The 13,734-nt window shown below is 48.7% G+C and overlaps 1 pseudogene; it reads left to right on the top strand.

Moving 5' to 3' along the window:
• Positions 1-761: 761 nt before the first annotated feature.
• Positions 762-3,988, top strand: LOC138847641 (lysine-specific demethylase RAD23B pseudogene; annotated as a pseudogene).
• The last annotated feature ends 9,746 nt before the right edge of the window (positions 3,989-13,734 follow it).

The raw sequence follows: 13,734 nt of genomic DNA, 5'->3' as shown, positions 1-13,734 counted from the left end.
CTTGTCATCTAGTTCCTGGATGATGGGCCTGGGAAGCCAGTGCAGGATGGCCCAAGGACTTGCGCACCTGCCACCAGCATGGGAGACCCAGATGGAGTTCCTGGATCCAACTTCAGCCTTACACAGCACCAGACATTGGGGCCACAACGCAATGAACCACAGAAGACACCTCTCTCTGTCTCTTTCTCTCTCTGCATGTATATATCCCTCACTCTAATACTGTGCATGTCATATAAACAAATATTTACATATCAAAACAGGGAACTATATCAAATAGACGTCAGTTATCCTCAGAGCATTGTTAAGAGCATGGTGTCTGAGGCATAAATGAGCCCATGGGTGTTTTTTCCACAGTGTGAGGTGAAACATGGGGGATTTCATAGCATACCTTACACTTGGGTGGCAAGAGAGACAGCGCAGATATTTAAAGGAGAAAGAGCAATGTGCAGGAACAGAACTTGGATGTGCACAAAGGGATACAATGTTCCAGAGCTTATTACAGAGTTAGCAAACGGAGAAAGTTCTAGAAAGGCTGGCAGTCTCCCAAAGGGATCTAAAAGAGGCTGCGAAGGACCAGAAGCCCAGACAGAGGCCCCGGGAGCTCGGAGTGCATCGACGAGCGAGGCCGAGCACCGCGACCGGGTGGGTGGCGAAGGAGCGTCCGGGCGTGGGAGGGCCCCTCCCGGCCACCGTCACGCGGGGAGCAACGGCTACTCCTGGGTGGGGGAGGGGCTGGCGGCGGCACGGCGGCCATCTTGAGCCAGGGGCCCTCACTGCGGAGGCCGGGCTCACGGAAGAAGGCCCCGCGGGCAGGGCAGAGCGCGCTGGGCAGGGCGACTGGGACCCGCCCCCGCAGGGTCCCGAGAGCCAGAGGCAGAGGCAGTGTGAGGAGCGCGGCGGTGCCCGCCCCGCCAGGCCTCGCGCCCGCCTGCCCGGCGGCCAGCACGCGCCCCAGCCCGGCCAGCCGACCAGGCCGCGGCCCTGCGCGGCGGCGCCATGCGGCTCACCCTCGAGGCCGGGCCGCAGCTCACCTTCCACATCGACATTGACCCCGGCCAGACGGTGAGGGCCCTCAAGGAGAAAATTGAAGCCGAGCAGGGCAGAGATGCCTTTCCGGTAGCGGGGCAGCAGCTCCTTTATGCGGGCCGCGTCCTCCCGGACGACGCTGTGCTCAGAGACTGTCAGATCCACGAGCACCACGCGGTGACGGTCCTGGTGGCCAGACCCGAGGCGGCGACCACAGCAGCACCGGCCACGGCCACGGCCACAGCTGGGCAGTCCCATCCTGCCACCGCGGCATCGGCTGGCGCTGGGGCCCCAGCGCGCGGCCCTGCCTTGCCCGCCGCGCCTGCCACCTCCACGCGTGCCACGCCGGCACCTGCCTCCTCCACGTGTGCCATGTCCGTGCCTGCCACCTCCACGCGTGCCACGTCCGCGCCTGCTACCTCCACGCGTGCCAAGTCCGCGCCTGCCTCCGTGTCAGCATCCAGTACAGCGTCGGCTCAGCCTGCACCTGCTGGCGCACCTCAAGCTGCAGGGCAGCAGGCAGGCCCGCCAGGGGCTCCAAGCCCCACACCAGATGATGCCATCGCGGGACCCTCCTCTCGGGCCCAGCCGTCTGAGCAGGCAGCAAGGGCGCTGCTGACACGTCCGGCTTCCGAGCAAATGGTCGCCGAGATCGTGTCCATGGGCTACGAACGGGAGCAGGTCCTTGCAGCCCTGAGAGCCAGCTTCAACAACCCTCACAGAGCCGTGGAGTATCTTTTAATGGGACTCCCCGGAGACAGGGCAAGTGCGGCCGAGGTCGAGCCCCCTCAAGCCGGGAGCAGCGGAGCTGGTCGGTCTTCAGCGGTGGAGGCAGATGCAGGGGCTGCGACATCGGGTTCTGGAGGACACCCCCTGGACTTTTTACTGAATCACCCTGAGTTTCAACAGTTGAGACAGATTATTCAGCACGATCCTTCATTGCTTCCAGAAGTGCTGCAAGGCATACGTCCGCGGAATCCTCAGTTACTCGCGCAGTTTAGCCAGTACCAGGGGTATTTGAGTCGCATGCTAACTGCCCCTGTGGAAGAAGCTGGCGGTGAAAGGAGAGGAGGAGAAGGAGTTGACAGTGTGGGAACTGCAGAAGCAGCCAGAGCAGATGGCAGCTACATTAAAATAACACCCCGGGAATTGGCAGCTATAGAGAGGTTGAAGGCTTTGGGCTTTCCTGAAGGCCTTGTGGTTGAAGCATATTTTGCTTGTGAGAAGAATGAGGAGTGGGCTGCCAATTTTCTGCTCGAGCAGGACTTGGAGGAGGACTGAAAGGGACTCTCCTGTGGCTCACATCTCCCGCCATTCCGCTCGTTACACTGACTTTGTCTCCTACAGCGTCTTGGATGACTTGGCCTTAGGTTCACCATACTTGGCATCAGAACTAGATGTTGGGGCAGGGGCGGGAGTCACACGTTGCAGGGTGGGGAGAGATACCCTGCCTGGCTGCTTCAACCAGCAGGTGCCTCAAATCCACACAGTGTGCAGAGTAGGCTGCCACCCACCAGCAGCCATTGCAGGTCCTCATTTCTCCTGTGAAGCACCAAGTCACTTGTAGGTTTCTCCCTTTGCAGTGGACTCCATCCGCAATTGTAGTTTTCGTTATTTCTTTGAAACAACTTCAACTTTTCCTAGGTTTCCTTTCTGTGTTCTACTATCCTATCATTTCTTCTTTCTGTGATGCCTCTGTCTAGGATACAACACTAAGTCACTTTTGCTAGGTTTCTGTTTTCAGTGGGCTCCATCCAGAGTACTCCCAGGGTAATGTAATGCCGTTCCTTCCAATGAAATGTTTTGAAAGATTGTATTTATATATAGAAAGGCAGAGTTACAGAGAGGCAGAGGTCGAGAGAGTGAGAGAAAGAGGGAGAGTCAGAGAGAAAGAGAGTGGTCTTCCATCCGTTCAGTCATGTGTAAACTTTCAGTTAGATGATCTCTCTTTCTCCCTCTCTCTCTCTCTCTCTCCCCACACACACACACACCTCTGCCTTATGTATTTCTAGCTTTCAAATAAATAATTAATCTTTTAAAAGTTCTCTCTCAGTAGAATGTATGTGAGACCTCTCTAACCTGATTTGAGTAGCTGTACCTGGATAGGATGAGTAATGTTGCTGTTCTCTTTGGTTCTCTTTGTCCAGTTTTCATTAGAATATAAATGACACGTGTCAAATATCTGTGTATATTACATTTATTGCAATAAAGCTTTTAAAAGAGATTCGATTTATTTACTTGAGAGTTAGAGTTACAGATAGAGAGTGGGAGAGACAGGAGTAGGTCTTCCACCCAGTGGTTCACTCTCCAATGGCCACAATGTCAGGAGCTGACCCTATGTGAAACCAAGAACCAGAAGCTTCCTCTGGGTCTCCCACACGGGTGCAGGGGCCCACACATTGGGCCATCTTCACTGCTTTCCCAGGCCATAAGCAGAGGGCCTGTTGGAAGAGGAGCAGCTGGGACATGAAACAGGGCCCTCATGGCATTCTGGCACAGCAGGTGGAGGCACAGCCTGCAGTGCCTTCAGGACGGGCCCCACACTAAAGTTTTAAAGCCACACTTGCATGTTTGCTGTGGACGTGTCCCGCTGAGAATTGATGACTGTTGAGGCCCGTGCACAAGAGCAGCATCCCCTTCCCCTCTCTATTGCCTTTCTTGGGCAGAAATTGGTCGTAAGTGAGAGACCTGCCCAGTTAGAACCCACTGAGTGGTGAGCCAGCTCAGAATTCAGACGAGTATTTCAAATCTCCTTTCTGGTATTTGTAAATGCAGCGCTTTCTTAGAGAAGAATCTGTTACTACTGAGACCACCTGTAAATATTACTGTCAACAAGAGTAGGCTGTGGTATGGCACTTGTTTTGGGGACTAGCTTACTTCACTAGGTAGAACAGATTCAAGTTGCATCCATTTGGTGTCAAATGACAGGATTTCATTTTATACTGCTGTGTACTATTCAATAGTGTACATATACCATAATGTCTTTATCCAGACTTCAGTTAATGGACAGACATCTGGGTTGATTCCCTCTCTTAGCTAGTGTGAATTGAGCTGCAGTAAACACGTGGGTACAGCTAACACTTGGATATGCTGATTCCATTTCCCTTGGGTAAATTCCCAGGAGTGGGATGTTTGGGTCATCTGGTAGGTCTACATTTAGAATTCTGAAGTATCTCCATGCTGTCTTCCACAGCAGCTGTACCAATTTACACTCCCACCAACCGTGGGTTGGGAACCTTTTCCCACATCCTAGCCAACGTTTGTGGTTTGTTGACTTCCTTATGAAAGACATTCTAACGCGGGTGAGGTGAAACTTCACTGTGGATTTGATGTGCATGTCCCTGACAGCTGTGATACTCAACATTTTTTCATATGTCCATTGGCCATTTGAATTTCCTCTTTGGCAAATGCTGTTTCAAGTAATGTGCCCATTTCTTAACTGGATTGTGTGTTTTCATGTTGTTGAATTTCTTGAAATTTTTGGATTCTGGTAAAGTTGCTTCATTGAAACATGCCAAAGATTGAAATTAGAAGACAAAACTACAGATTTTCTAAATAAATCACAGGAAGGAGTTTCAGATTTAAGTCTTGAGAAAGACCTTTAAATGTTAAACTTCAAGCAACATCCAACAATTTTCAAAGGAATCATTTGAACTAGGAAATTTGCTGTGCCTGTTCTGCAAAAACCCATCACGGATCAAATAAGCAAGGACTGGCAATAGACAAGCCAATTTATGTGCAAACCACTTATGTAACCAAAAGACTCACTCATAGAATGTATGAGAACATTTTGGAAACCCCACGTCACAAGGCAACAAATAGAAGAATTCAGGGGCAGGCACTTGGAGCATTAGTTTAGGCTGCTCTAGCGATGTCAGTCCCACATGGACATAAATGATTCAAGTCCAGGCTTCACTGCAAATCTAGATCCATAGTAATGCACACCTGGGATGCACAGGTGATGGGTCAATATGTCTGTCCCTACCACAAACTTGTGAGGTGGGAATGCAGCTATGTGATGCTCTTTAGCCAGGCCAGCCATGGTCTGTGGGCTCTGAAGGAGTGAACTGGTAGATGGAAGATGTGTCTGTCCCTGTCTCCTGCCTCTCAAGTACAATGGAAGAAAGCAGCATTTAGAAAAAATGTGTGTTCTAGTGCCAAAAATGTATCGCTTCCTGCACGTGTACTCAAAATACCATTTCCAAGCAGTTTATAAATCGTTGTCGTTGTTTTTTTCATATCTCAAGGCAGGAGCAGGAGTAGGAAACAGAGACACTCCTCCAGTTGCCCACCACAATGGGACCTGGCAGAGGCCAAAGCCATGAGGCAGGAACTCCTCTAGTCACCCAGGTAGATGGGAGGGCCCCAGGTTCTTAGGCGCCACATTCTGCCGCTGTGCCAGCTGCCATAGGCTGGGGGCTATATTAGAAGCAGAGGAGCTGGGCCTCAAACCAAAACTCCCATATGGGACGCTGGCATCCCAGGCAGTAGTTTCACCTGCTGTGCCAACAGGCTGCCCTAAACCAAGAATTCTCTAATCAGCAAAGCTGACTTTGGGGAAAGAAAAAGCCATCCAGAAGTTAACCCTGAAAGAAATCTTGGACACTCTGGCCAGCAGAACTTCCTTGAAACAGTGGGTCAAACACATCCTTACGACAGAAATGCAGAACTAAAAGAGGGGGTCTCCCAACATGGAATGAAAGGCAGTAGAACAGCAGGTGTCCAAAGAGAGGTACGCATAGGACAGAGCCTAAACTAAGGAGAAAGTGCTGATATTTCACAGAAAGGTAGAAGGAAGGATTTGGAATATTTTCACCATAAAGAAATGTTGTTGGGGAGTCAGATGTGTTGACCTTGATTTGTACATTACACACAGTTTCCATGGATTCCAACAACACACACTGGACTCCAAGTTTGGCATAGCAGTGTAGACAGACGCAGATTGGGACACCTGCACCCCACACTGGTATGCCTGCCTATATTCAAGTGCTTGCTTGGCTGCCAGTTTTAGTTTGCTATGGATGCAGACTGTGGTGTCCAGCAGGGGAGGTATCACATACTTGGATCCCTGCCACCAACATGGGATCCATGGACTGAGTTCCTGGCTCCTGGCTTCTGCCTGACAGAGTCCCAGCTGTTAACCACGCTTTGGGGAAGCACATGTCTCTCCACATTTCAAAATAAAAAATTGCAAAGGTGGTGAGTTTCTATTTAAATAGTTACATGGTATCCTATGAATTTGTACAGATTCTATAGATCAATGCAAACGGAATTTCAGTGGCCTATTGTGGTGTGTTTGGAGATTACTTGGGAAGCCAGCATCCCTTGTCAGAGTGTTAGTTCAGTGCCTAGCACCTAGCTTGTCATCGAGCTCCTGGATCATGGGCCTGGGAAAAAAGCCAAGGATGGCCCAATGGCTTGGGTACATGACACCAGCAGGCGGACTGGACTGAGTTCCTGGCTCCAACCTATTCTGTCCACATGGGCATTGAGCCACAGCCTGGAAGATATATACATATATGTGTGTGTGTGTGTGTGTTCCTCTCTGTATCACTCTGCCTGCTAATGATCAAATATTTTTTACAGATCAACAAAAGGGTCTGTATCAAATAGATTTTTCTTTTGCTCAGAACATTGTCAGTATCTGCAAGGTGGCTGAAGCAAAAATTAACCAATTGGTGTGGTTTCCACAGTGTGAGCAGAAACACTGAGGATTTATTTCATACCCTATCTTGCACTTGGGAGATAGGGGAGATTGCACAGAGAGTTAAACAGGGAGTCTGGCGGCCCCTTCAGACACGGGGAGAACGTCCTGCACAAGCAGGCTGCCTCTCCAGGACACTGGCATTTCCTCTACTCACAGCTTCCTGTGCTGCAGGTGTGACCTTGCAGATTTAAATCACACCTTCAGGGTGGGTGCAGTCTTTAGTCAGAGCTGGCAGGGGAAGGGGATGAGAACCTGGGGAGAGCTGGATCAGCTCCAAGAGACCCTGGCTATTTTGTGTGACCTTGCAGTTTAAACCATGCCTCCAGTATAGCTGCGATCTTCCACCCAGAGCTAGCAGTGGAGGGGGCTGATCCCCTATGGAGACAGGCGGTCTCCAGGAGACCCCTGCAGGCTCCTTGAGCCCCAAGGAAACAGCATACGTACGTGAAACCCCTGTCCAATGGGCACCCCCAATAGCATAACTCAATTAACATATAGTACTGCCTTAAAATCCGAGGACGCTTCCTCAAAGCCAGTGTGCTGCTCGGGCGTTCCACCTGTCTTCTGAAGCACCAGACACTTTCTCTATTGCTTGTCAATGCAATGAAGTTTCTGCCTCTTTGCAAATAGTTTTCTGGCTTTTCATTTCTGTACTAAGCTGGGGAAAAGAACCCACGAGACTCATTCCAGCAACGGCCCTCCCTCCGTGACCGGTAACCTCTTTGGCACCCAACGTGGGCCTTGATAGAAGACTTCACCAGGGTCTGTATTCCTTCCCACAAGCGGGACCAGATCTTTGGGAATGACCGTTGATCATCCGGCATCTCACCACTCTCCGAGTACATGGAGTCCTTCTGGCCACAGCTTAGCCACAGCCTAAATTTCAGAGGGATTGTAAAAGGGGGAGGGTAGCTAGGAAGGGCAGTTGGCTGAGAGCCTAGAGACCCTCCCCCCCAATCTCATTTTGGTTTTCTAGTGGCCAGACTGTGACCCAAAATCCTTGCCTCTCTCTTGGAGGGATGCCTGCTCATGCCACCTACTGCTATGTGAGCGGGGCTTAGCCTTACCTAGGGTAATATTGGCCCTCCAGTTAAACTCAGACAACTAGATAGCAGACAATCATGAGCAATAGGAGAAGCAACACATCTGTCCAATCCTAGAGCCATTCATGTTAGGAATAGTTCATGGAGACTGTTTGGGATTGTTATGAAACATAATTTAAAACTAAGGCTGGGAAGTAGATCAAGGAAATCAGCAGATAGAAAAATGTCACAAGTATAAAAATGTGTTCTTGGTAAAGAAGGTTAAAAAGAAAAAGAGACTTTTTTTAAATAGAGGAAGGACATGGTTTGTATAAATTGCTTTATCTTAATGGCTAGTTTACTCTAGACTGGAATGGAAAGGTAGAAAGGTTTGACTAAGTTGCAGAAGGTGTGATGAAGTCACAGAAATTAATGAGAGGCAAAATTTTTGGATACAAAAGTTATTCTATTTTCTTTAACATAAAATTAGAGTCTGATCCCCTATTAAAGTAATGATGTTTTTGCAACAATAAGGCCACAACCAGAGTCAAGGGAAGGAAAACAAACCCCTGACACTTTGAAAAGTGGCTGCTCCCAATTGTCTGGTGAAGTTAAATGCAGTTATCGGGGCTGGCACTGTGGCGCAGCCAGTTAAGACTCTGGCCTGAAGCGCCAGCATCCCATATGGGCACCAGTTCGAACCCAGCTGCTCCACTTCCAATCCAGCTCTCTACTATGGCCTGAGAAAGCCAAAGAAGATGGCCCAAGTCCTTGGGTCCCTGTACCCAAGGGGATACTCGTGGGATACCCCACCCACGTGGGATACTCGGAAGAAGCTCCCGGCTCCTGGCTTAGGATCAGTGCAGTTGCGGCCAATTGCAGAGTGAACCAGAGGATAGAAGACCTCTCTCTCTCTACCTCTCTTCTCTCTGTGTAACTCTGTCTTTCAAATAAATAAATAAATCTTTAAAAAATGCAGTTATCTTGTCTAGGGAGGGAAGATATCCTAAGCTCTCTATCCATAACTCCAGTCATAAATCTGTCCTATAAATGTGACCCACGTATCTCCTTTGTAGCATGCCACACCCACCAACCTTTTGAAGTGTGGTCCTAAGTCACATAGGCTGCAATTTAGACACAGTTCTGTAAGGGTTAAAGTATGATGCTAACAAACCTATAAATATTGTAATACACCTAGGCACAGGGTTCAATTGTCAAAACCATATTTCCCCCTGAGCCTGCTGGCATTAAAAAACTGCCCCTGTTCCTCCACTGTTTCTGGTGCCTGTCAGAATGCAGAACGTTCCCCCTCCGAGTTTCTTGTTACAGTAAAAGGACGCCATGTGTAAAATGTTCAGATAAGTAACCAAAATTTTTGACCCCTCTCTGTCAGGTCACTGTGCATGCTCCTTTTGTCTCCACATGGGTTTCTGAGACAGATGTTTGTAAAGAGCCTCAGAGAAAAATGTGAGGCTGTTCTTGGGATACAGTAACTTTTCTTCAGTTGCCTAAGCCCTAAAAAAACAGAGAGTCCACGGGAGGCATGGACTTTAAAGGTCTTTGAGACATCACCAGTCAGGACAGGCTTGACCTTCTGATAGTTTGGTATGAGAGTTAAACTGCTTTCAGAGTTGGAGGCAGCAGCATTACTGGGGGAATAGGCCATTTTATCAAGGCCCTCATCCTGAGAGGCAAAGGAGTGGAGACCAGGGGCGGGATAAACTGAGACGGGAGTAGGAGTGGCAATCCTCACACTCGTAAGGCCTGTCCTGGTGGACAGGAAGGCCATCCTTGTGATGACCACTCACAGAGGGCTGTGCCCCAGGGGCCGGACTGGGTTTACCTCCCAGTGCCTGCCAGGCTCAGTCCTCATGTTAGGGTTGTATAGAGAGAGGAAGCGACCTCTCTAGGCAGTCCATTCTCTCTCCTTTATTATTCAATGGGATCTCAGTCCTCACGAGTGGATCCCCAGACACCTCTTCGATGCATCCTTAAGAGTTGGGATCACTTTGACCTCCAGGTCCTCGGAAAGAAGGTCCTGAATTTCTTCTGCACTGAGTCCTGGCCGAAATACCCATTTAATGTTGGGGAGACCTGGCCTCCACAGGGAAGTCTCAATTATAACATCATACTACAACTAGATCTTGTCTATAGGTGTGAAGGCAAGTAGGGAGAAATTCCTTATGTCCAACTGTTCTTCTATCTTAGAGAACACGCAGACTTGTTCCAAAACTGTAACGTAGAAAAAGTGCTGGTGCAGGCCGTGGGAGGCAAGCTGAGTATGGAAGAAGAAAAACCAGTCGAGGTGTCTCCAAGGTCATTCCCAGAGCCCCCTCATCCCTAAAGCCCCAAGATCAACCTTGTCCCCCTTATCCTAGGCCAACTCCCAGATGGAGTAAGGCACCTCGACCTTACCAAAGTATGCAAGGAGATGGAATGTTTCCCTTGCAGGTGGTGGGAGCTAGTGAATTTGGCTCAGAGGTTAGCACTGTGTCTTTTTCTCGGGCTAAATTACAAGAGGTTAAAAAAAAAAGACCTGGAAGATTACACAGACAACCCAGAGCAGTAAATATAGGCTTTTGAACAACGTAAAGTATTATACGATCTGACAGAGAAAGATGTCACTTTACTCCTCAATCAGACACTAACTTCCATAGAGAGAAAGAGTGCTAGCAAAGGCACGGGAGGCAGGCAATGATTATTATAACTTCCTAAGTGTAAAACAGAAAAACTGTGTAAAAATCCAAGTAGGGGCTGAGGTAGTGCCCACTAAAATCCCTGATTGGGATCCTGGGTAGGAGAGGGATGAGTGGGAACAAAATCATTATATTTACTGCATCTTTAAAGGGCTAAAATGAGCAAAATTCAAACATTTTCACTGTGGGCAATTAATGGCTGTGCAGCAGGGGGAATCTGAACCTCCTGTGACCTTCCTAAAAAAATTCAACAGGGTAATGCTTAAATTCACTAACCTGGACCCTGGAGCGGTGGATGGAGAAGAAGCTGTCCTTAAGAACAAATTCCTGACCCAGTCTGCCCTGGATATATAAAGGAAGCTCCAACAGTTAATGGCAGATCCTGATAAGTCCTCTTTGGACCAATCATTTCAGGTGGCTAATACTGTCTAATACAATAGGTACTGGGAAAAGGAGAAACAGGAAAACAGGCGCCATGGGGAAATCTTGGCTGCTATGGGTATAGCCACCTCAGGCAAGGCCCATAAATCAAAAACCTGTCTCAAATGTGGGGAGGCGGAACACTTTCCAAAGGACTTTCCCAAGCCTGCACAAAAGAAACCACCTCCTAGACCCTGTCCAATCTGTAAGAAGGAGCACTGGGAATCCAAGTGTCCCAGGCTCTGAAGGGAGCAGGGGCTACTGGACCAGAACTCCCAGTGACGGGTCCCAGGGCCTACTCTCCAGGCTCCCGCCACTTGGGTTCATACTGAGGAGCCCTGGACCTCTCTGATGGTGGACTCACAGTCAGATTTCTCCTTGCCATTGGTGCTAGATTTTCAGCCTTGCCCTTTTCTCCTGGGCCTGGGTCCACACAAAAGTTAGCCATTCAGGGCAAATCAGGCCAGCCTCTTGAACGGTATTTTACTCAGCCTTTGGCTTGCTCCTGGGATGACTTCCACTTCCACCAGTACTTCCTGATAATCCCTGAGACCCAAGCACCTCTCTTGGGGAGGGACATTCTGGATAAGGCTATGTAGGCCTGGTTCTTCCCTCTGAGGTCTATGGCTGCTTTCCTTTAGTTGAGGTAGATATTGGTCCTGCTGTGTGGACAGATGGGGAAACAGTTGGTTGGGCTCTCTCAGCCAAACCTGTGGTTATCCACCTCTAAGACCCCTCAGTTTACCCAAGACAAAAGGCAACGCCCCTAAAACCAGAGGTCCAAGAGGGGCTAAAGCCCATTTTCAACCAGTTAGTAGAGCTGGATTACTAGTAGAGTGTGTGAGTCCATACAACACACCCATTCTAGAGGTCAGAAAAGGGGCCAATAAGTGGTGACTAGTACAAGATCTGAGACTGATAAATGAAGCCATTGTCCCATGGCACCCAGTAGTTCCTAACCGCTACACCCTCTGAACCCAAGTCCCTGGTAAGGCCAAATGTTCTTCAGTGCTTGATTTAAGAGATGCCTTTTTCTGCATCCCTCTACATTTCCAGAGATAACCTCTATTTGCATTTGAAGATCTGAGAGGCGGAGGGTGGCAGCTGACATGGACTGTCCTCCCACAGGGATTCCGAGATAGTCCTCACCTGCTTGGAATGACTTTGGCTAAGGATCTAGAGGAATGGCAATTTTCTGGGGCTACCTTCATCCAGTATGTGGATGACCTTTTAGTGGCCTGTTGAAGATGTGTGATTCAGCTCCCAGGTCCCTCCTCAATTTTCTAGCCCAGAAGAGCCATAAGGTCTTCAAAGACAAGGCACAGTTAAGTGAATTCAAAGTGACTTATCTAGGAATGATACTAGAGGGAAATACCAGAATGCTAGGAGGGGATAGCATTCAGCCAGTATTGGGCTTTCTCTTGCCACAAACCCCCAACAACTAAGAGGATTTCTTAGGGCCACAGGTTATTGTCCGATTTGGATCCCAAGGTATGCAGTGTTAGCGAGATCCCTCTACAAGTTCTTCAAGAGGCCCAAGGAAATGCTAAGCTCCCTGAATGGCCTCAGGAGGAAAAACAAGCTTTCAATCAATTAAAACAGGCTTTAAGCAGAACCCCAGCACCGGATCTCCCCACACAAGAAAGCTTTGATTAATATGCCTACGAAAAAAGGGGAGTAGTCATGGGAGTCCTAACTCAGAACTGGGGAGGGAGCATCCAGCCAGTAGCAATATCTAAGTAAGGAATTAGACCCAGTAGCTAAGGGATGGTCAGTCTGCTTGAAAGCCCTGGCATCTGTGGAACTCTTAATCCCAGAGGCTCAAAAATTCACTCTGGAAAGATCCCTCATTGTTTTGTCCCCACAGGTCCTCAGGAGTATTCTAGATAGAAGGGGACATCTCTGGCTGTCAGATAATCACATCTTTAGATACCAAGCTTCACGCATGGAAGGGACCGAAATATGCTTTAAAAAGTTCCCTGCTTTAAACCCAGCCATTTTCTTCGTGGAAAAAAAAAATGGGAAAAAACCTCCATTCATGTGAGGAGACCCTACCATGGGACTCCTCATCTTGATCTGACAGATAAACCCATTCTTAACCCAGACTGGGAGTTGTTTACTGATGGCAGTTTACTGGTTTAGGAGGGGATCTGATATGCCAGGTATGCTGTCATCTCAGAATGAAAAGTGATAGAAGCCATACACTTCCCACTTCCATCAGTGCTTAGCTAGCAGAATCTATTGCTCTAACAGCCATCCTAAGATTAGCAAAGGGCAAGTCAGTCAATATTTATACTGACTCTAATTACCTTTCCTTAACTTGCATGCTCATGCAGCACTTTGGAAAGAGAGGGGACTTCTAATCTCAGGGGGATCCCCAACCAAGCAGAGGACTGAAACCCTCAATTTACTTGAGGCAATCCTTATGTCACCCAGGGCCACTGCGATGCACTGCAAAGGACATCAATGGGATATGGGCTCTGTTTCAAAAGGAAACACACTGGCAGATAAGGCAACCCAGCAGGCTGCCATTTCAAAAATCTCTGAGGCCATGGTTTTATGGGAAGAATCTTTATTACCGCATGAAAGGCCCTCTTACACTCAGAAAACTTACAGGGGAAAGAGGCAGGATGCAGTCTTGACCATCAAGGTTGGTAGATTACCCTTGATGGACGACTCTGGTTGCCACGAAGTGTCCAGTGGAAGGTCCTAAAAACCCTCCACCAGATGCATCATCTGGTAAGAAACAACACCCTGGCTCTGGTTCAGCACCTGTTTACAGGAAAAAAAAGTTATCATAGACAGTCAAATGGGTGATACAGGGATATGAGATGTGCTTGTGATTCAACACTAAAAACAGGCT

This window comes from Oryctolagus cuniculus, chromosome X (assembly GCF_051225735.1).
Source record: "Oryctolagus cuniculus isolate XC-2025 breed Fujian yellow rabbit chromosome X, ASM5122573v1, whole genome shotgun sequence".
Classification (NCBI taxonomy): domain Eukaryota; kingdom Metazoa; phylum Chordata; class Mammalia; order Lagomorpha; family Leporidae; genus Oryctolagus; species Oryctolagus cuniculus.
Note: the sequence above shows the minus strand (reverse complement) of the source record. Positions and strands in the feature narration are given on the sequence as shown.